Source organism: Euprymna scolopes, chromosome 20 (assembly GCF_053919585.1).
Source record: "Euprymna scolopes isolate OS-2025 chromosome 20, ASM5391958v1, whole genome shotgun sequence".
NCBI classification, from domain to species: Eukaryota; Metazoa; Mollusca; class Cephalopoda; order Sepiida; family Sepiolidae; genus Euprymna; species Euprymna scolopes.
In genome coordinates, this window is record NC_136501.1 from 51,690,568 (window position 1) to 51,716,037 (window position 25,470).

Here is a 25,470-nt window from a genome sequence, read left to right on the forward strand (position 1 = left end):
ATATACGTAAATGTAATCAAATAATAAAAGATTATTGAAAAAAAACGTAATTTATTGAAATAAATAAAACTTCACAAAAAAACTTTCTTCCCTTGGAGTTGTCTCTCTTGCACCATTAAACAAAAACAAAAATTACGCATTAGTATCGATCCTCTGTTTCGTAAAAGATTTTTCCACTAATATTAACAATTATCATAGATATCCGGAAAAAATGCGTCATAGGAAAGCCTTAAAAATATCCCAGTGACCCCTGAAGATTATAGTTTCTGTATGATCTACGGACCATTCCTAAAACCCGTGGTTTGAATTCTTGCAATGCAGAGACAACACTTTTATTCCTAAGTAGAGAAAAGAAAACATGTAATCAACACCCGGAGAAAGTCGCGAGGTGTAGCGACCGAAACGTTGTGCTAATGACTCCCAAGATGGTAATAATTGTCCGATTAATAAGAAATAATACAAACATTCACAGCGCATCTGAAAAATTCAGAATTGCATTAAATAAAACCTATTCGAGCAATAAAACTATATTGACATACTTCAAATTTATTCAGCGTTCTAAATACTTTTTTCAAGTGCAAAAACGTGTAGAGCATCACAAAAATTTTGCAGTCCGAAATTTTATATTAGTCTTGTAGCTAATGACACTATAAACGCGCACTTGCATATTTCCTGTATCGCATGGACAGATAATCTGACATAAGCTGAAAATAAAGATTATTGCTGTTTTTTATTAAGGATATTTGCGTAATGCAGAAAAACACATAATAACCTGACAGTAATCATATTATAATTAAGCTTACACGGGGGCTGCCATTGTCCCAAAAAGTCACTTAGCAGCATGTAAAACTTTAACCACGAAGATTATTCTATTCTTCATTAATTTTCATTTTTTTATATGTGAACATTTCAAACATTACAGTGTAGTATCTGTTCTGCTACTACACTTAAGTTAATTAGTCAATGAAGGGAGACACCTTTCTATACTAAGCAATCTTTATTTTTGTCTATTTCCAGAGTGCCCCTTTTTGGGGAGCTGGTTTACCCCCACATTAAAACGACACTGTGTCACATTTTGCTCTTCCATGGGAAGCAAATAAATAGCAATAGTATCTTAAGAGGCAAATAACCAAACATTAATATATACTCTAGTAGCAAAGTTGATAACGACCCCCCACTAAAATCCTTGGTGTACTAAGTTCGAATCCATTTCGTTCCAGAGAAACACTTTTATGAAACGAACACTTGACCTTGTGTCTAAGCGGGGTAAATAATATATACGCTCATTCACTTTCCCTTACAACATTTTGTTTTTTAAATATAAACGTAATTTTTCGTGATAATTATCGAAATCTGTTCCTTTTGTTATTGCTTTCTTTCTCTTTACATCTCCGCATTATAAAAACAATAATTTCATTCGGTTTCAGAGTAACGTATTGGCGAAGAGATAACGCACTTCCAAGGAAGAATACCGAATCAATAATTTGCTAGCTTTGCGAAGGCAAGGTGGGCCTACAATGAAAATAACTGATATTTGACAGTTACAGAAACCAAAGGCGACAGGGAACGCCATGCAAAAATGTAAGAAAAAAATAAAAAAGACAGTTGTAAACCTGACGTTTTCAGTGAAAAGACGATATTACCAAAGTACCAAAAAACAAAAGAATGGACGCTTCTACACTAATATAGCAAATTTTTGTAGTCGGTAAATCGAGTTTTCAGATTAAACAAGGCCGATAGCCATTAATCGCGTGCTCTCGTGTAATGAATGAATGCGTGAATATAGGATTGACATGAAATTATTAAAGATAAACTAAAATGACCGAAAAATGGACTGAAATGACTTAAAAAAATAAAAAGTAAATGACTTAGAATGACTTTAATGAACTTAAGGATGAAGGGAGTGACCTTAAGAATGACTTGAATGCTTAAAAAATAACTGGAATCCTTCAAAAACAACTTGAATGATCTGGAGAATGACTTGAATGGCTATGAGACTGACTGGTTGTAAAGTGGGTGATCATTTTACATTAAATTAATACAGAAAAGTGATCCCCCACTTTATATCACAATAAGTACAGCATGTAGTAAGAACAGATACTACACTTTGATCTTGGCCAAAAGGCCAAGAAACAGGTATTTATATGCTCCCCCACCGAGCAAATTAGGCACAAGGCCGATTTTTAATGTGAGGACTGAAGGGGAAATGGGGAACAACTCCCCGGGGAGTAGGGGAGCTGGATAGTGACAATTGGTATGAAGGGTTGCCCCTACATTGACCAAGGTCTTATATGCGGGGTTTTCCCCACATATGGTCTTTGCTTGCAGTATCTGCCGGAACAGATACTACACTTTGATCTTGGCCAAAAAGGCAAAAAAAGGGTATTATTTGCTCCCCCACCGAGCAAATTAGGCACAAGGCCGATTTTTAATGTGAAGAGTGAAGGGGAAATGGGGACCAGCTCCCCGGGGAGTAGGGGAGCTGGATAGTGACAATTAGTATGAAGGGTTGCCCCTACATTGACCAAGGTCTTATATGTGAGGTTTCCCCCACATATGGTCTTTGCTTGCAGTATCTGCCGGAACAGATGGTATTTATTTGCTTCCCCACCGAGCAAATTAGGCACAAGGCCGATTTTTAATGTGAGGAGTGAAGGGGGAAATGGGGACCAATTCCCCGGGGAGTAGGGGAGATGGATAGTGACAATTGGTATGAAGGGTTGCCCCTACATTGACCAAGGTCTTATATGTGGGGTCGCCCCCACATATGGTCTTTGCTTGCAGTATCTGCCGGAACAGATGGTATTTATTTGCTCCCCCACCGAGCAAATTAGGCACAAGGCCAATTTTTAATGTGAGGAGTGAAGGGAGGGGGAAGGGAAAGGGGGGATCAGCTCCCGAGAGGTGGGAAATGGGAGCTGATTAAAGCTCAGGCATGTGGGGTTGCCCCCACATCTGGTCTTTGCTAGTCATAGCCAGTCCTAGCTAGTCATAGCTTGCAGTATCTGCCGGAACAGATGGTATTTATTTGCTCCCCCACTGAGCAAATTAGGCACAAGGCCGTTTTTAATGTGAGGTAAAAACCAGCTCCCCTAAAAGTAGGCAAAAAGGGGGCACTCTCGTTACCAAAAATAATAATTGTCCCAGTATAGAGGGTTTCCCCTCCATTGACTGGTACAAATTATCATAAGTGCAGCATCTGCCGGAACAGATGGTATTTATTTGCTCCCCCACCGAGCAAATTATGCACAAGGCCGATTTTTAATGTGAGGAGTAAAGGGGAAATGGGGACCAGCTCTCCGGGGAGTAGGGGAGCTGGATAGTGACAATTGGTATGAAGGGTTGCCCCTACATTGACCAAGGTCTTATATGTGGGGTCGCCCCCACATATGGTCTTTGCTTGCAGTATCTGCCGGAACAGATACTACACTTTGATCTTGGCCAAAAGGCAAAAAAAAAAAAAGGCCAAGAAAAGCTTAAAAAGGTAAGAACATCATCTATTAACAACTGACCTTTGATCTTAACCAAAAAGGCGAAGCACAAAAGTGTTACGGGCAGACCTCTCGACCGACCGACCGACGGACTGACTTATAGAGTCGCTTGCACGCGACAAAAAAAAACACAAAAAAAAAACAATGGTTTCAACTGATTTTTCTTTTTATCAATTCTAATAAATTACAATTGTAGCTTCCAAATTATACAGTCAAAATTACCTGAATATTACTGAATTATTAAAAAAAAAAAAAAAAAAACTTTAATCGTGTTAGGTAAAAAATTGCGTCGATTTTGTTTAAATCGAAACGGAAAATTTCCTCCATTTTGAACTCTCCTGTCTCTTACAATCGTTTTCAATTTTTTTAATTTTCTTTAATAAATAATTTTCTACCTTCTCGATTTCGTTATTTTTTATATAATCATCTTAGAAATACGAGAAATACGTAATTGCCATTGTTTCCGTGCGAAATTCAATATTACGATTTCCGAAAAATCATCCCAGTAGTGTAGAAGTGCCGGAGAATGTTGTAATAAACGATGCCATTATTTTAATAATTTGACCACACTATAGAATTTAATCAAGACACATTTAACAAGATATATGTCTCTTCGAATGAACCGTATTTTATCTGAACCGTTATGTCATTGTAAAAATGAATTATTTTCTTCTGATTAATGCCACATTCTGTTTCTATCTAAAAAAAAACCTTTCCTCTTTCGTTTTTTTTATTTTAATTTTATTTTTATATTAGTTCTATATAATAGACTCCGGAATAAATAGTTATGTTACAGTTAGTTACATCTTTTATCTAGTTTCTCTCGATCCTGCTATCACTATTGTATATGAGTCAATTCCGGTGTATTTCTATTATATTCTCTTAATCTATCTTCTTATATATAAAACATATTTATATTAATCAAACCGTCTGTCCTTATAGCGTAATAGAAACATATTATAAGGTATTTACAGCTTCTCTTCCAATTTTCGTATTTTAATCATGTCAAAACGCACTTTATTTTCTTTTGATGGATTGACTGTTGCTATTTCTTCTGATGAGTTAAGGGCATAATAGATTCATTGATTGATATAATAATTAAGTGATTAGTTTTGTGCTACAAAACAAATACTGCCAAGAATTGTAGATGTCAACTGAATTAAAGGAATAAATTGCAAGATGGTCAACATCATGTACTTTAGAATATAGACTTTTGTAATTCATTCAAAAAAATATATATATATGTATATATATATATATGTATATATATATATATATATATATATATATGCGTTTTATTTTTTATGACCTTATCTTTCTGTTAAGTTACATTATTTTTTTCCGCTACACGGCCGTTTTTTTTGGCTGTCTGTAGCGTCCTCATACTTTTACAGAAATGTTCGCTATTTTGGGATGAAAGAGTGGAAGAGTGAATGAGGTCGGGGGAGGCGAGGAGGGCGGAAGAGGAAGAGAGGAAGAGAGGAAGGGAATAAGGAGGGAAGGTGGGGGCGTTTGGTATGTCGATAATGTTTTAGTTTTGGGGTTTAAGGAACTTGTGGAGGAGGTTCATTTCTGGTGTGGCTGAGGGCATATTTGCTCTACAACAGTATTGAGCACTTTCTTCAGTTTTTATTAATTACCATCTCCACTAAATATATATATATATATATATATATATATATATATATTATTTAAATAATTATTAGGGCTATGCCAATAGAATATTCTTTTCTTTGTTCTGACTCTCAGGTATATATCTGACACAGTTAGACGCATTTAATCAGCAGAGAATAACATCACTTTATCTAAAAACATATAAGATATTAACTGATATATACTCAAAATATAATAATGAAGAGAATATTGTCTTGTCATAGCCGTAATAATTACAGTCATCAACAAAATTAAATTTCTTAAAGGGTATGTATTTTATACTGATTTGGAAGGTACGTATTTTAAACTGTTTTTTGGAAGAACTTTTGCATTGAAAAGTCTAGAAATGGCATCCATTTTGCTCTCAAATTTAAATTTCCAAATAGCTCCTTTTAAATAAATGTTTTCAAGATGTATTAAGGTTGTTTCCATAATAAAATGCCAGTTTTTATGATAAATCACTTTAATTTTAATAACAGATTATGTGCACTTCATGAACATACATGAAATTAAAAATGAAATGTTTTGCATCAGTATAGTCTTTGCATTTTTATTGCCACAAATGTTCAGGTACTTGCGCATCTTTTTTAATTCTAAAAGTAGTTCGCCATTATCACCTTATGTCACCTGTCCTGGTAGAGTGTTTCTGTTTCTCTCAAATCTTAGTGAAAGCGCCAGCCTTGCGCGTCGCTTAAAAAGACACAATTTCATGGAAAGCAGTCCATGAGCGAGTACAGGTATTGTATCTAGATATACATATTCTGATACTCATATTTCAGCCCATATTCTCTTCACTAATTTTCACTTCATATTCATTTTTTTCAATATTCACTAACATGTTTACTCCTAGGAAACTTATCAAGCAGTCGCACGCTTCTTGCTTAAAACGTTTCACAGTCTACTCAAACCCGGGATAGATGTCTTATTTTAGGACCATCGAAAATATCAGCTGTTAATTTTTAAATCAACAAATTCGGGAAGGTTTCATACATCAAGTCTATGCCAAGGTCGCTGGGAAAATGGTGGGGGTCCTTCTACCGCTCTAGAAGATACCTCACTACTGATGCAATTCTCTATCTGTATAAATGCCAAGTACGTCCAAGGATGGAGTACTGCTGCCACATTTGAGCAGGAGCTGCTAAAAGCAACGTATCCTGTCTTGACAGAGTACAAAATAGACTTCGTGGCTTAGTGGGGGATGCCCTTTTCTCTTCCCTGGAACATTTCTCCCACAGAAGAGACGTTGCGAGCCTATCTTTGTTTTATCGTAATTTCCATGGCAAGTGCTCGTCTGAGCTCCAATCTCTGGTTCCCCAATCGCCAATATTTCACGAAAAACACTCGTCTAGCTGAAATCTATCTGTCTAGCTGTCAATAATGTCCCCCACTCTTTATCTGTGCCTAAATCAAAACGTAGATTCCATGAGCAGAGCTTCTTTCTTAGAACTGCACGCCTGTGGAACCACTTCAACTTGGACCTCTTCAAGTTCAACATAAACAAATTCCTGATGAACCGCCCCCTTAAGTAATGACACTTTATCAAAACTCCAATACTAACTATTACTACGATACTATCCCATTGATTACTGTACACACAATAACACTTATCCCCGAGTGGCTTCTGGGCCTTGATAAGTGGTGACCTCCATGTAAAGAAAAAAAACTGAAAACATCGTCCACGTATATTGGTCATGATAACTTTTTTTCTATGGCGTACTTAATTGCTTCATATTCTACTTTTCGTTTTGTCGAATGTGCCAATGACACATACGGTAACTGATTTCCATTGTTAAACAGCACTCGTCAAAGGCCGTTTGCTGCTGTCGATAACAAATTCGTCAGTTTTCTGATTTATATTCAAGTACACCAAAATGTATCAGTAGCTCCACAATGTTTATTGAAGTAGACTCTTTTTTCTTGAGCAAAATATTTTATGAATTCCTAGTGACTGATTCGAAATAGACTTGTTCGAACTTCATCATTCATTATTTTCTTTTTTCTTGAAACGAGATACAACGAAGTTCTGCAGAGTATTTTGTCAAATTTAAATCGCGAACAAGATTGTTTGATCTGTATTAAGAAAAAAGTTCTAATTTCTGATGGTTTACATCAGAAAAGAATGCGTTATCGGTAGTGGCAAGGCTTTTATTTTTATTATCACTCCTGCTGTTGTAGTTTTTAAATACAGATATAGGAATGTCTTCATTGTAAGAAATAAGGTGCATAGTTAACGGAAAGTGTGGACACTCCAGTGTTCTGCAATGTTTCGATTAATTTCCATGATATTGATTGCACAGAAGAAACAATCTGCTGCGTCATTTGAAAGCTCTCGCAAAATCATGGGGATACATAAGTTCACGGTTCCGTTGAGGAAGACACTCTGTCCACTTTTGCACACCAGATGAGGTGTCCAACTTTTATTTTGATCGGCGAAACTCATGCGAAATTGTGCATAATAACGCAAAGGTGGTGACATCATTGCTATTTCCTGTGAATCTGTATTTACCGCAAACGTAGTGAAAAATATCGGACTTCTACGTATATGTTCGTGCAGTCGCTAATCATATTACCTGCAAAAACAGTTAAATTCTATAGGTTGTCCACGTTCAATATATTTATCATATATCTAAATGTCATGAAATTTCGCGTATAAACTTCGCTAATTTTCCTATAATGGCTTCAGTCCAAAATTCAATAAAATTTAAACCAAAATAATGGATTCTTTAAAACTTTCAACCATAACATTTTCGCGTCTAAGCAGTTTACGGCTTACCAAAAATAGAAACCTAAAAGGATTTGAACATACAACAATAAAAATTATATCAAGTTTAAAAATACGATTGGAAGTGGCTGAATACCACAGCTTTGAAAATTGATGCATTCAAACAAGTTTAATACAATTAAGTAAACATTTTGATTTTCTGAAACAATTTTAATGTTCAAATGCTTTTGTCGTTGTATTATGAGTCCCTAAAAATTTATTCCAACAATGGAACTTTAGGTGGTAAACGGAGAATACTTCTGTTGTAGTTGCATTTGGTTAATGAAGCTTTGCCGATTATTTAAAATTTCCTCTCATAAAAAAATCAAAGGTAGCGCAAGACTACAAGTTGACCTCGTTGTTTCATAAATCTATTTAAGAATGAGGAAAAAATCGACCTTGTTTATATTCTACGTTGGCAATTAGTCTCACGATCGGAGCTATCAAACACAATCAGTGACTCTTTCTAGAATACAACAAGCCGGATTTTCTACGAAATCCAGAAATACTATATAGATGAAACCCAAGTATCCCCTAACATGCAAATAATGTACAGCATTTAAATAAAATAATAAATACAAGCAGGATACGTAAAAATTCAAAATAAGAACAAATATAATCAATTAAAACATTTGTCTGGATAAAGATAGTATTATCTTATTGCACGATTTTTTTTTTACAGAAAAATCAATAACATAGAAAATATGAGTTTATTTACATTTTTATGAAAATAGTCTCCATTGTATCTTATAGATAGAAGTGGTTCAAACGAGAGCAGTACTAATAAATACGAAGAAAGTCATATTGTGCTACATAGTTCAATAAAAAAATAAAATCAGATTATAAGCGAAAATCTTTAATTTACTTCTGTTCAGCACTTTTTGGAAGAATAATGTTTTTTGTCTTGTTTCACTCGAATGTTTCCTTTTTTAAGTAACGCTTCACTGAGTTATTTCTTTGGTGAAAAATTGATATACGTTGAAATTACTACTAGTTCCATTCTCACCCCATTACAAAATGATCATATATTATTATAGTGGAATTCAAAAACGTGTCTACACCAAAGAAGGGGTACTCTTATATTATTGCTTAGGGTTACGAGATTAGCGTTTTTCCTTAACATAATCTCGCGAATTTGGCCTTTTTTTTGGAAGCAGTTTGGCCTTGATATTGTAATTAGCCTTTTTAAAACAAAGACGTACGGACTAACGAAGGCAGGAACAAGCTTACTATTATATAATAGATTGAAAAACGATTGAATACGTTGATATTTTGTAAAACGATTGAACACATTGATATTTATCTATTAACTGGTAATAATCCTACATATATCTCCGTAAATTATTTTTAGCTTCCGTACATTTATATCAGATCTACCTCTGCGTTCCATATTTAAAATAAAACGAGTCCTCTATAGTATCAAAACCTGACAGAATGGTTAATTGTAGGTGCATACCGCTTCATACTCTTCAAAAAATTCCAGCAAAAACCTAACAACCAGCCGTGGTTCTCTTCAGAATGTGCTGCTGCCATTGCGCACAGAAATTACTAATTTCATTGTTTCCAATGTAATAGATGTACTGAAACAAAAGCAGTCTTAAGGACTGGCAGCAACCACTGCAAAAGAGTAATAAAAGAACACGAAAGAGATGTATGCTCAGTCCGTCAAGCAGCGAGTTTGTTCTCATCAGTTTGGGGCAAAAAACCAACAGGATCCTAATTAGAAGCGTGTGCTCTGTCTCAACCATCATCAATGGACCTGAGGTAATCTTCTCAACATCGGACAAAGCAAAACTCTTTGCCAAGAACTTTGCAGCAAATTCTAATCTATGCAATCAGTGACGCCAACCTCCCGCATTTCCTCCTCTATCTGAAACACGTTATGCATGATATTGCCAAGCTAATCAAAAAACCTAAATTCCTGTAAAGCACTTGGCCCTGACAGCATTCCAATTATTGTGCTGGAAAAACTTCAACCAGAACTAGATCCCATACTTACAAAACTGGTAAAGCGTTGTCTTAAGGAAAATTCCTTCCCAATACCCTGGAAAACCTCATCTGTATGTCCCGTATTTAAAAATTCAGGTGATCGGTCATCTGCCACTCAATACAAACTAATCAGTGTCCTCTGCGCCATGAGTAAGTTGCTGGAATCTATGTGAAATAGAGAAGTAGTTAACCACCCCAGCAGAAATAATCTCATCAGTAACATACAATATGGTCTCTGTTCGTCTAGATCTACATAAGATGTACTAACAGTTATATCTCACAGAATTAGCGAATCTCCCGATGGAGGCTTCCTTTCTAGGGCAATTGGTCTTGACATATCAAAGGGTTTCCATATGGTATGGCATAAAGATCTACTTCATAAAATCTTCAGTTACGGTATAGCTGGAAATATCTTTTCAATTATTAAATCGTTTGTCTTTGATAGGTTCATAAGAGTAGTAGTTGATGGGTAAAAATCATAAGCTCACAATATTAATGCTGGAATTTCTCAGGGGTCGATCCTAGACCCAACTCTCTTCCTGATCTACATCAATGATCTCCGAAGTCAATCCTTATATCATTCATAAAAATTTCTGCTGACGATATCATCATCTATGGCAACACTTTAAAGGCCGTAAACAATTAAGTTCTCTCTGATTCCTTCTCCTCTGATCCTGAGCACGTGGTGCAAAGGGGAAAGAGGATGCTTGTTACTTTTTAAAGCATCTACAACCTAGCTTCTATCTTTACATCATCAATGCCCTAATCCCCGTCTGACATCAATTGAAATAAATGGCTCCCGTCTTGGGAAGGCTCCATGTTTTAACAAGCTTTTGGGTCTGACCTTTACTTCTGATCTGAGATGGAACACGTACATGAAATCCGTTTCCTAGGCTGCTGAAAAAATGGTGGGATCGTTCTACCGCTCATATAGATATCTCACTATTGATGTAAGACTTTTATTTGTATGAGAGCCAAGTACGTCCAAGGATTAAGTACTGTTTCCTAATCTGGGCAGAAGCTGCTACAAGTAGTTTATCTTGTCTTGACAGAGTTAAAAATAGATTCGTAGCCTAATGTGAGATACTCTTCTCTTCCCTGGAACGTCTTTCCGACACAAAAAAAACGCTGGGAGCCTGTACATACTTTATCGCTATTTTCATGGAAGTTGCTCGGCTGAGCTTCAATCTATGCCCCCCCTGCCCTGACTTTCACGAAAAACACTCGTCTATCTGAAACCACTACAAATAATTTCCCCCACACTTTATTTCTGACTAAACTTAAACGTAGATTCAATAAACAACGCTTCTTTCTTAGTACTATATACTTCTGGAACTTTGTTCTGTTTTTCTACTTTCGCACTGACTGCAATATGGTCTTCTTGATAAGACATCCTCTTAAATATTCTAATTTACTAAATTTCCACTATTAACGATTACTATAATATTTCTGCATTCATAAACACATATCCTCGCGTAGCCTCCGAGCCTTGATAAGTGGCGATTCTTTTCTAAAAAAAAAACCTCTCCCGCTCTCTATGCAAATTTTTTTTGCTTTACAGAAGCGTCACTGTGCCACTTCATATTCCTGAGAATTTTTTAGTTAAATAAGTCAAACTTATTTATGGGTCTCTTGAACTTTATTTAAAGAGATATCTCTGCTGCTATATATATTTATATGCATGTATATATCTGCTATATATATATATGCATATGCATGTATATGTATATGCATGTATATATGCTGCTATATATATGTATATGCATGTATATATCTCTGCTGCTATATATATGTATATGCATGTATATATATGTTATGTGTGCGTGTACACACACACACACATATATATATATATATATATATATATATATATATATATATATATATATATATATACATGTGTTCACCCACTTCGAACTTTTCCCCAGCACCTCCTCTCCTTACAACTAACATCTCACCCCACTAATAATAATATAGACTTCTAATGATAAGGCTTCCACCAGACTTTAAAATATTTTCGCTGTACCAATAAAGAAATTAATATAAGAACATGCCCGACTCGGATATCTACTCAGCTATGCGGATTACCCAATATACAGCTTGGATCTTATTACCGAAATGCTTTAAAGAACGTCCTCCATGGATTTTACCACGCAATCTGGATCTACAATTTTCATATCCTTTTCTTCAAATCCTCTTGCTACATGACTTCTGATTAATTATTTTGACTTTGACTTTCCATGTCTCATTGACTTTAGCAAATAGGGTACATGCCTTTATAAACATTTGCTAATATTTTCTCTCCTCTAATGAGATGGTAGACATCGAAACCCCATAGGTTAAGGAGATTTAATTTCTGTCTTGCTTAGAATAATAAAAATCTTTGATATGAAACTCAAACACGTGGTTTTTTAAATTCATTGAATCACAACTTAATTTATTTGCTCTATCTTGCACATCGAGCAATTCTTATTTATATGGGATATATATATATATACACACATATATATATATATATATATATATATATATATATATATATATATATATATATGAAAATTATTACTGTGAGTCCAGAATGAGTTTACATATTATTTCAGCTAGAGGAAAATCCTCAAAAAGAAGAGGAAATATCCGACTAGCATCGTCAGAATTCATAGATGGACAAAGTTACAATATCAAATAAGGATGGAAAAATCGTAGATAAAGGGGAGTTAGAAAAGAAGAGGGGAGTGGAAGGGAGAGGACGTTGGAATTTAAAGTAGTAGGAGTGTATATAATAAGAGGGGGTTATAATTAAATATTAATTATGTGTTAATTCTTATATACGTTTTTTTAGTTTATAACGGTTTAAAATTAAAAGACGTTATTCTTATTTATAACGGCATAAGTAACAGTTAATTTAAAGGATCACCATGGCAACAGGTTGGAGAGTTAATGTTAGTGGGCGTGGTTTGGTGGGAGGAGGAAAGAACGGGTTGCAAATGGGGTTTAAAATGATTTAGCCGGGCGGGGAGGGATTGAAAAATATTTATTGCTTATTATTTATTATTAATTAAATTTTGAATCGTCGGATGTTATAGTTGAAAGAAAATAGGAAAGAAAAAGAGAAGGAAAATAGGAGGATAATTTAATGAATTATACGTTACAGGTTTATTTAGATAGTATAATGATAGGTAAGAATATCAGTAAGTTAATAACATAATAAATTAAAAAAATTATGATAAGGAAATAATACACACACACAATTTATGATAAGTAAATAACACACACACATACACATAAATACACATACACGCATACACATGTACAACGTACGGACACACATCAATGGGGAAGAGCACATGCCTACGTATATAGAAAAACACAAATACGTAAATATATACATATATATACATGCATATATATATATACATATATATACATACACGGATATATATATATATATATATATATATATATATATATATATATATATATACATTAGCCGGGCATATATATATATATATATATATATATATATATATATATATATTCTTCAGAATAATGTCATTTAACAGTCAGTTGCTATGGAAACATGTGATTACATGATTTACAAAATATTACTGGCAGTAATATTCTATAAGTATTATCCCATGTAAATAAGAATTGCTCGATATGTATATATATATATATATATGTATATGCATATATATATATATATACATATATATACATATATATAGTAAGTTATAAAATATATATGGCAATCGAGCTACAAAGAATATTTAATGTTTCATTCACGCTAGGATTCATCAGGCTTATGTGGAGCTAATTTGCCATATATATTTTATAACTTACTAGCTTGCTCTACCTACATGTTGAGCATTGTTGAAGTAAATACTTAGTTTACTCATAAATTTATACTTCCGTATATTAATTTATGTGATTAAATTAATAATCATACATATATATGTATATATATATATACACACAATATAATATATATAATATATATTATTTAATATATATATATATATATATATATATAATATTGTTAAATGACTGCTTTTGTGTCCTTATTTATTTATTTCTATTATTATTAACGTTTCTATTGCTAATCGTTCTCTTTTACGTTTTCTTGTTACTATCTTTTTACGGTTGTTTTTACTTGTTTCTTTAAAGTGTCTGTGTTCTTATCAATGTTCTTACTTATGTCGGCTTGGGTGTGTATGTATGCTCTTACGTATGTTACGTGCAGTTCACTGTTATATGTGTGTGTGTTCTCATCCTTACACCGTTTCTTGCCTTGAAGACGTGTACGTGCAAATAACATGATCGTACATACCTGCTTGCCTTAGCCAGCAGATGATACCTTCTTGGACGCTGGTCTCAATCTCGTGGGGAGTGGTACTTACTGCTGCAGACATATGAATTAATTAACACAAGATGGGATTTGAAGCTTCAATTGTTTATTCAAGGCAAGCCTATATCTGGACCCTAGTTGTCGGGGAGAGACACAAATCTCCCCTCGACTTCAGCTGCAGCCCAAAACCAACTCTCAGCCCATGTGGTGGTCAACCGGAAGCCTGCGACCACAATTCCCGTGCCACCCCTAATTTCCGGTGCATGTCACTCCTAACTTCCGATGTATTCTCTCTAGGTTGATACGTGTCAAACATAACCTTTTGTGACCCTGCCAACTCGCTGATGGGAAATGAAAATATACTTCATTATTTTCTATTTCTAAAACTACCTATATAGCAATTAAGTTGGGATTCACAATACTACATCTCCTCCCCCATCATCTTATCAAAATGTATGGCCTGAACATACATTTTCTACTATCCCTATTTACTTCTAAGGGGAACACCTATACCCATCCGGATAGTGAAGGAGGCTGTCGCCATAATCCTCAAATCACATGGCGCACGGCCGGTTCATTACATGTCAACGCTCTATATCTTCTCATTATCTCACCAATCACCACGGTATTACACGATTCTACCGTCTTCCGCCTCAGCTACGTGGAGGAAACACACTTCTCAAAATCTGGGAATTACAAACTGGCTTTATTACCCCGTAGCACATGGGAAGAAGGGCGTTCACACATAAGCATAACTTGCTTAAGCTGGTCCGTACTAGGTTCCAGAGAAACGTTCCCAAGAAGAAAAAAACATAAACCCAGGAATCCTCCTGTACTTCCTATTTCACCGTCCGTAACGATCATCACTAACAAGAATACTCCTATGGCCTCACAGACAAACCCTTCTTCCCGGATTACACACAACTTCACTATTCAGGCCCCACCCCGTCTGTCATACTTTTCACGTACATATCAATTATACAGAAAACCCCTCCCTACTACTTCACCGAGGTCAGTTTCTAGTTCTGAGATACCCACTATAATTTAGAACATTCGAATCTCCCAAGCTCTCGACGTTTCAACCGCTGAACTATTCGTGGAGGAAAGGTCGACCACACCCTAACTTAACTAGCAGCTCAGAGACGAAGATTTCTATCTTGCGATTTTCTATCGTGTGGTATCTCCATTTCATTGCAAACCGCTTCAGCCAACCAACTCTGGGAAATTCTCCTTTCGCACCTCTTAAATTCCGTAATAAGGTATCTCAATCTATCTCCCCTCTCCATGTGGGGCAATTCAACCGGGCAATGCAACTCAGGTCGTACTTAATAATATTTACAACATATAACATTTAACATATAATTTATATACATATATACAATTTACGCCCTGTCATTGCTTCGGTCTGAAATTCGCCTAAAGAACCCAACTTATCGACTTCTACCAAATTCGCGGACCTTTGTACTTCCACATATCAAAGTCTGTTTTCGCCCCGGTAATCGCCTAAAAATTTTAAATCATACTTTAACTTTTATACTAATTATTTACTAACAAAATTTTATGTTTACTCCCAAACAACCAGGATTCTGACCCCCCCCCTCCCCACCGCTAGTACAGTACGGACAATCTCAATACAAACGTGTGTAAAAGAATATACATTTTTTCTTTTTTTTCCCATACAAAAAAAAAAAAAAAAAAAAAAAAAAAAAAAAACATTCAATCACAATGCCGCCCGGTCAGAAAAAAACAATACATGGTTTACAGACAAAAATTATCAATACATCATTTAAAATATTTTTTTCTTTTCAACACGACCGCCTTACGGCAGGTAAACCCTTTTTTGTTCTCTCGGGGCCTCTCTTATCCCCGCATGTAAAAATCCTACAAATGACCTCGATATGTCCTTTCGGCTGTACGCAACCTTTTTTTACGCTAAAAACACCATTTAAAAATAACAATTTTTTAACCAATTGAACCATAAGAACTCCTTTTCTCTCTCTAACATGACCGAAAACAAATTCTCGCGCCCACACCCATTAACTTGCTTAATAATCGATTATCTCCGAATAAAAAAAAAAAAAATTCGGTCCATTTCGCAAACAACAAGGTTCGTGCACACTCCCAATTTATACAAAAAAATCTCTTCAATCACAACATCTTTTCTTCCCGTGTAAGGGATTTAGTGAACCCCACTCTAAACTTCCACAACAGTGTATAACTTACAATGATAATTATTCCGGGATTTTTCAACAAAATATTAATTGGAAAACAATTAAATCCAATACAATCGGTCACACTCGAAATTTCTTACACAAGATTAATCCGCACGTGTTCACTTGGACCTCCATCTGAAGGTTAAATCAAGGAGAAATCGTTTTAGACTGAAGCAATCTGAGATTTCACATTCACGCAGCTACAATTTTTCAAAAAAATATTTTGAACTAATCATTTCATTCAACTGTTTTTTTTGTTTTTACTTTCATAACAATCATTATCTTTCAAAAGAACGTGCCTCCCCACAGTGGGAGCACGCGGTAAAACCAGCAAAGTAAAACTTTTTAAAAATACACAGAAAAAAGTCACTCGAAGAAAAATTAAAAGAGGGGAGCGACAATTCTCCCCGTCTTTCTCTCTTTTCAAAGAACATAATTGCGAAAAAACGTCTTTGTTTCCATTCGAACGGCTTTCATCGTGGGTCGGTCACTCTTTCGGGATTTCTGTCACGTTTTCTTACTTGTGGAGGTGGTCGCTTATCAAGACCTAAAAGCCAATCGGACATAAGTGTTACTGCACGCCAGGTGAGAGAGTACCGTGATGATCAGTAATGTTTGGAAAGAGAAAAACTTGATAAACGAGTAATACTTTCAAAACAAAGAAAAAACATCCGTGCAACGTATCACCGCCTTCAGTGTTCAACAAGCAATCAGTTCTGCGACAAAAATCAATTATTTTAAAAGTCAACAGTCAGTTACACATTTAAAGTAAATGCCTTAAACACGTGAAATCAACAATGATAACGCAAAACAAAAAACATTTGTTTTTTCCCGCGGAAACTTTCGACGCACGCACGTGGACTTTTCTTCTTTTTTTTCTTTCTTTCCCTTCTTGTTTTCGTTTTAAACGATTGCGCTTCTTTCTTTTTTCTTTTTCAAACGCGTCATACGTGTCACACAAAAACAACAACAAAAAACACGATTGTATTAGAGTCTGTCTGTCTTTTCTCTATCAATTGAATATGGTCTGTTTGTGTATATTTTTCTTTTTTTTTAAGCGGCATATCAACCAACGCAAAACTTTTCTCGCTATTTTTTGTCTGTTTTTTTATTCTTATAAATCGTCGTCTAGCTTTTTTTTCTTTTCTTTAAGGGCCCATCCACGTCGTGATCTTCCATTGATAACACGTTTATTCTCGCATCGATGATGCGAACTGGCCAAAATCGGCATCCGTGTTAAAGTCAGTGTTAAAGTCCATTCCAGGTCCCTGCTTCCCCAACAGTACTGACATGCAGAAGTTCAAGTGTAACGTGAACCGACACCTTGCTGCCCAAATCCCTACATAGTACCCCAGTAGTTGTTGCCCCTGATAGTAGCCCCCTACACCAAAGTGCCAATTTGCCTTGTTTGGGGTGAAAATTTAATAAAAAAAAATGAATGCTTTTGTGTCCTTCTTATTTATTTATTTCTATTATTATTAACGTTTCTATTGCTAATCTTTCTCCTTTACGTTTTCTTGTTACTATCTTTTTACGATGGCTTTTACTTGTTTCTTTTAAGTGTCTGTGTTCTTATCAATGTTCTTACTTATGTCGGCTTGGGTGTGTATGTATGCTCTTACGTATGTTACGTGCAGTTCACTGTTATATGTGTGTGTGTTCTCATCCTTACACCGTTTCTTGCCTTGAAGACGTGTACGTGCAAATAACATAATCGTACATACCTGCTTGCCTTGGCCAGCGGATGATACCTTCTTGGACGCTGGTTTCCATCTCGTGGGGAGTGGTACTTATTGCTGCAGACAGATTCATTAATGAATAGAAGATGGGATTTGAAGCTTCAATTGTTTATTCAAGGCCAGCTTATATCAGGACCCTAGTTGTAGAGGAGAGACCCGAATCTCCCGTCTGCTTCATCTGCAGCCCAAAACCAATTCCCAGCCCATGTATCTGCTCTATCGTTATTCTCATGACAATTTCTCGCCTGAGTTCCAATATATGATCGCCCTTACCCGACTTTTACAAAAAAACACTCGTCTAGCTGAAAGCACTATTAATAATTTCCACTCGCTTTTTTTTTATTATTGCCCAAACGTAAACGTAGATTCCATAAACCAAGCTTCATTCTAAGAACTGCACGTCTGTGAGAGTCTGTTCCGTTTCCTTACTTTCCAACTGACTACAATATGGTCTTCAAGTTCAATGTGAGCAAGTTCTTGATTAGCCATCCCTTTAAGTAATCCAATTTACTAAATTTTTACTACTAACGATTACTTCGGTATTTTCATTGACTATCGTACACTCATACCCCCGAATTATCGAGTAGCCTTCAGATCTTGATAAGTAGCGACTCCTTTCTTAATAAAAACTCTCTCTCTCTCTCAATATATATATATATATATATATATATATATATATATATATATATATATATATATATTTATATATATATATAATTATTATTTTTTATTACCGTTTTATCTGTTTAGTTACATATGTTTCAGATGTTGGACCAGGTTTACGATCTAACAGCCTCGTCAGACCTTAGAGAAGTGGTTGTTAGTATTAGGAAGAAGTTTAGAAGAAATACGAAAAAAGGGGGGTTGAGGTAGGAGATAATTAGGGAGGAGACGGGTATTGATAATATTTCAGTTTTAAGGGTAAAGATACATTAGATTGTATTTTGTGTGTGGGGTTAGCAGATTCATGTAGGCGTGGGTGGATATATATGGATATAGGAAGGGGGAGGTGGAGAGAGGAAGGTAAAGAAAAGAAAAAGGGAGGACGTAAGGACAGGAGGGGCCTGTGAAAATTTTACAGCGAACTGTTTCTTATGTAATATATTTATGTTGGCATACTTTGGATGTTCAGTGTAAATGCATATACTCTGATATTATTGTAGCCCTTTTGTTAAAACTGCAAACGTATTAATTTAAGCTAGCAGGGAAGCCGGTCATAAAGTACGCATAAATATGATATTTTAATTCTTGGGGATTTCGTTTATATTTTTATGGAGTTAATGTTCTATCGATGTTTATCTATTATAAAGTTGCAATCTCAAAAAAAATATATATATATTCACATGACTATAATGCATCAATTTGAATGGAAACCGAAAGCAAAAAAGAGAATATATATATATTAACTTGAGTTCCAACAGCTATAATCGAAACCGAAACCAAAACGTATTAACACTATTTAGTACAACTATTATAAAAACATAGATGGCTTGTGTGCCATCAGCTATAGTCCTAACTGAAACCAAAACTTATGAAGAATTCTTGGTAAAATTATTTATTACAAAATATAGAAAGCCACAATGAAAATCATTCGGAATAGAAAAAATGTAAGCGTGACACAAAAATTACCACACACATCTTTTTCGTATTAATATATAGATATTGATGAATTGAGAATATATTTATATCGTCGTTTTATGATTATTTGTTGCTTTTTTTGGGTTTTTTTTTCGAATTGATCTTTTTTCGTTTATTATATTGTTTATTACTTATAATGCATTACTATATTTTTGCATTTACAGTGCCTTACTATATTTCTATTCATTTTTTATTCATGTTTTCATTTCATTTTAGTTTTCATTCTCGATTTCTATTGGCATGTGTTCATATTACTTTTTCGTTACGTCTTCTTTACATAAGTCTTAGTTTTATCATTTACTTGCGGGTCCTGTGGTCATTCCACAGCGACCTCTTTCATATGTAATATATTGATGTTGGCATTCTATGAATGTTCAGCCTTAATGGCGACGCCCTTATATTTATACACGCTAGCAGGGACGACCGGCGTAACCCGGTCTTAAAATGCGCTTAAATATGATATTTTAATTTATGCAGATTTCGTATAGATTATTATAGAGTCAATTTTCTATCCATTTGTATATATTATAAAGTTGCGATTTCCAAAATAACAAAAATATATCCATATGATGTGGATTCATTAGCTATAATCGAAACCGAGACCAAAACTTATGAAGAATTCTTGGTAAAATTATTTATAAAAAAAATGTAGATGACTTGAGTGCCATCAGCTATAATCGAAACCGTCTTCAAAACTTACGAAGAATTCTTGGTAAAATTATTTACTACAAGAAACAGAAGGTCATAACAATTAAACGACAGTCACTCGGAAGAAAAAAGATGTAAGCGTGGCACACAAAAGAACACACACGCTATTGTATTAATATATAGATAATTCTTTTGTTACTTACCTTTTCCCCCCTTTAATTCCAATTTCTTTCTCTTATTTCTTAAAGGTTTATGTTGTATTCATCACTTGTTACGGGGATGATTTTAAATTTGTCTTTTCAGTTCGTCCGAATATTTTGTTACTTCAGATTTCTCTTTAATTCCTAATTACATTTTCATGTATTTAAATAGTTATTCATTCATATTTTTTTAGGTTGCTATATATTTTCCTTTATCTTCCCAACTCTTTTTTTTTTCTTTTTGCTTAAATAAATGAAAAGTTTCTTTTTTCTCGAAACAACATAACATACCGCCAACAAATCTATTTTACGAACTCCCACGTTTTTTTTTATTATTTCTGAAAGATTTATATTTTCTGCATTACTTGTTAATGGAATGATTTTAAATTTGTTTTTACTGCGTCATTTCGTCCGAATGTTTTTTTTTCTTTAGATATCTCTTTCATTATTACTTTCATTTTCATAATATATAAATAAATATTCTGATGCTTGTTCTTTTTCCCTTTATCTTCCAAATTCTTTTTTTTCTTTTTGCTTAAATTAATAAAAAGTTTCTTTTTTATCTCAAAGCAACAGTAACATACCATAAACAAATTCGTAGCCTCGTAGGAGATGTCCTTTTCTCTTCCTTGCAACCTTTATCTCACAGAAGAGATGTTGCGAGTTTGTCTCTGATGTATCGTTATTTTCATGGAAGGTGTTCAACTGAGCTTCAATCTATGGTCCTCCCTCGCCAAACTTTCACAAGAAACACTCGTCTAGCTGTACACACTATCAATAATTCCCCCCACTCTTTATCTGTGCCTAAACCTAAACGTAGATTCCATGAACAAAGCTTCTTTCTTAGAACTGCTCGCCTGTGGAGTGGTCTTCCGTTTTCCTGCTTTCCGGCTGACTACAATATGGTTGTCTTCAAGTCTAACGTAAATAAGTTATTGATGAGCCGTTCTATATAAGGTATCAAATTTACTAAATTTTCATTACTAATGATTACTATATTGTCCAATGTCTACTGTACACTGTTTAACCCTTATCCTTGAGTGGCCTCTTGGCTTTGATAAGTGGTGATGCCTATGTAAAAAAAAAAATCCGAACTTCTACTTATGTCTTATTCTATCCGTAGACAGAGCAGGTGACGTTACCATCTTAATGAAAAACACATTGTCAACATAAATAACATCCTGGCTATTCACAGTCGCATGGATCTAAAAAAAAAATGTTTCTCAATTTTCCGAGGCTTTTGAAAACGTGTAAAAATGACAACCAACAACAACACACCAAGAACAGCATACACCACACAAGACCATACAATCCCCCTACATTATATGGCTTACCTAAACCCCACAAGGCAAATATTTATCTCCGACAAATCTTATACGCCATAAACACGTTGAGACACCTGCTTCCGTTAGACCAACTAAATTTAAACGAATTTGAGCTTGGTAACAATCAGTAACTCTATTTAATAATGCTGACTAAGCCGTGTTGAGAGATGGCGAAACTTCTCTGCAGGAACAAAACTGCAAAACCAAGCATCGTTAAAACCACCCCCTTAAATTCTGGAATATATATATATATATATATATATATATATATATATATATATATTCCGGGTGGCTCAAATAAACGGGCCCGTGTAACTTTACTGATTAAAGTTGGGGCCTGTTATTTTGGGTCACTCTGTATATCTGAGTGTATGTGCGCGCGCGTGCGTGCGTGCATGTGTGTGTCTGTGTGTGTGTAGAAGACGCGAATTTTTGTGTATGAAACAGAAAGCTTAATAGAAATTAAGATTATCGTTTATTAGTTATTCCTTTTGCTACGGAGGCACCTTTGTTGCTGTTATCAATAAAGTCGGACCGTTCGTAAAACTTCTTTTGAATTATCATAAAACGCCAACGGTGTCTATTGTGTGTTCCCATCTCAATCGAGATAATGAATTTAATATTCAAAAATTGAAGATGGTTCAACTCTCGCAGGTTTAAAGCATCACAAAGACCAAGAACATGACATCATATCTAGTATCGGTACTGCTACCCACAAAAATACCTCAAGCTGCAGCCAAAATATTACTTTTTACTAGATTCACTCAACCCAGCTCGAGTAAAATCTCCAAAATCTTACGTAAAATACAAACAATTTTATCAACAACCAGTATACGGCACAATTGCAATAACAAACCACTTCTTGTTAAATCATTGAAGTTAACCAACTTTGAGCCTGGTTAGTATCAGGCGTTGTAAGTAGGACGACGTCGACTAGTTTCATGAAAGAAGTGTTTAAAACCTAATATCATCTCTAAGGATATAAATGAAATTAAATATCGCTTGTGAATTTAATATCCATTAATACGGAGGAAGCCGATTCAACCCGCGTAATGTAAATGCTGCTTGAAGAAAGATAAAAAAAAAGATTATGAATAGCTTTAAAAATGTACATCACTTTGTCTATAAGCAAATGTCTTAACTACTCACTTGTCATGATGACTTAGTGTTGCAGACCCGTGCTAGGGGTCACAAATGAAAGAATCCACAAGTAGTGTAAAGTGTATAAAATAAAATATGTATTTATCATAAAAAATACAGCAGCCACTAAAGTGGTATGAGAGGGACGTGTTTGTGGCATGCGATTTAACATAGTATGAATGTCTCCATTTAGTCTCTGAAAAAAGTGGTGTTCATAGGACTGGTTGATTCCACTTAGTACTCAAACAGGGGTGATTTTTACCCCACATCACCCCCTCCCACGCTTTTCATTCCCCTGGGATGATCGGATGATTTCCTAGTTTCCACATCGTATTATTATTATTATTATTATTATTATTATTATTATTATTATTATTATTATTATTGTTGTTGTTGTTGTTGTTGTTGTTGTCGTCGTCGTTGTTGTTGTTGTCGTTGTTGTTGTCGTTGTTGTTGTTGCTGTTGTTGTTGTTGTTGTTGTTGTTTAGCTGGAAATATACCTTTTCACCAGGTAAATACATCATTTTAAGAAACTATAGTATTTGGCGGTTTCACCTGTTTTGGCAAAAGTTTCTCGAAAACCGTCTTAATTTTCCTCGCGAACATTAAATCTGCCGTGATATCTTCGATGGAGTGCTTTCATTTGGTGTAATTCGGTAAGCTTGTAAAAACTGTTGTAGCAGCGTTTCTTGTGGTGTTGTTTTAGCTTCCTTTAGGGCTCTTTTCAGTGTGTCTACAAACCTCTCTGCCTGACCGTTCGTGCGGGGATCGTAGGTTGGCGTCCCGACATATGTTATACAGTAACAAAACTGTCACAAAAATTATCACGACCGACAATAAACGATTTAAACAGAACTAAAGAAGTCCTTCGTTATTTAAAAGGAACTAAAGAACAGAAGTTAGTATCTAGAAAATAAAAAATCGTCTAAAATTAGAAGGGTTTTCGGATTCAAATTGGGGAAACGACGAAGATCGAAAAAATATATCTGGATATTGTTTCACCCGCTCGGAAAATGAGCCTATTATTTCATGGAAATCTAAAAAGCAACAGATTGTATCTCTCTCTACGTGTGAAGCAGAATTTATGGCGATCACACACACGACCCAGGAAGCACTTTACCTTAAAAATATCGTAAAGACTATTTTAGAGCCAGAAATAACTAAAAGCCCCGTAGTAATTAGTTGTAATAATCAAGCCAGTATAGTCTTAGCACAGAACACGTGAACTGACGAATCGAATTAATTCACGTTCTGCTACCAACCAATCAGAAACTGTTAAAAGTGCGACCTTTTGTGCTACAGAATTTATGTTTCTACAATCACCACCATTCTCAATTAACTTTTGCCAGCTTTTTTGATGCCTCGGCCGTAAAATTCTAGAGCGCACTTCGTCACTCATATCACTGTCAACACTCTGAAATCGACGAACTTATCTCCTAACCCTGCTGACATCAACTGCATTGGATTTGTAAACGTTCAACAGTTCAATTTTTTCTTATGGAAAGAATTAAATGAATAATCTATTTCTGACGCACGTCTATAGCAAGTGTTTGTTTTTTTTTTTTTCAGAGTCTAACGCCGTCAATATTTGCATGCAGAAAATTAAACACTCATAGCAAAAAGTCACATAGCTTTTAATCTATAGTATCCATCTATCGGAATTTCAAACGGTAACGACGGTAGAGAGATAAATACCGATTAAGGTTGGAGCGCTAAAAGTTCTGGTTTCGATTATAGCGATTGGTAACAAAGTCATATTTTTTTTATAACTTTTGAAATCATTGCTATTGGATTATAATCAATAGAGAAATGACTATTATAATAAATAAGAAATCTACATGAATTACATTTCAATATTTATACATATCTGACGACCGGGCAAATCTAATTTTAACTCTGTAGACCAAATCAGAGAGGAGTTTGGTAGAAACTTTTCGCAAACACACCGAAAACATCATATATATATATATATATATATATATATATATATATATATATATATATAGTTGAGATTTAGAAGGCTATCACAATGCCAGGAATGAGATATAGTCGGTGTTGGTGAGAGAAAACGAAAACAAGTGGCGATTTACAAATCAATAAGTACATACATATATGTCTATATATACATATATTTATTCAGTTGTATTAAATACAAATGTCTTACTTGTTATGGCTGTAACAATATCCATAATATATTTCGGGAAAAAATTCCCCTTTTCAAATAGTGGACGTGACAGATCGATTCAAAACATGCTAGATGATGAAGCGGAAAATGAATTGAATACTATATATATATATATATATATATATACTTCAGAAACATGTAAT

At 34.7% G+C, this 25,470-nt stretch overlaps 1 protein-coding gene and 1 pseudogene across 1 annotated transcript in view; one reads left to right on the forward strand and one right to left on the reverse strand.

Annotated features, from left to right (window-relative positions):
* LOC145241429 (galanin receptor 2a-like) overlaps window positions 1–25,470 on the forward strand; it is a 921,585-nt gene that overhangs the window by 613,400 nt on the left and 282,715 nt on the right. The gene's annotated exons all lie outside the window — the stretch shown is intronic.
* LOC145241754 (U2 spliceosomal RNA) lies at window positions 2,012–2,137 on the reverse strand (annotated as a pseudogene).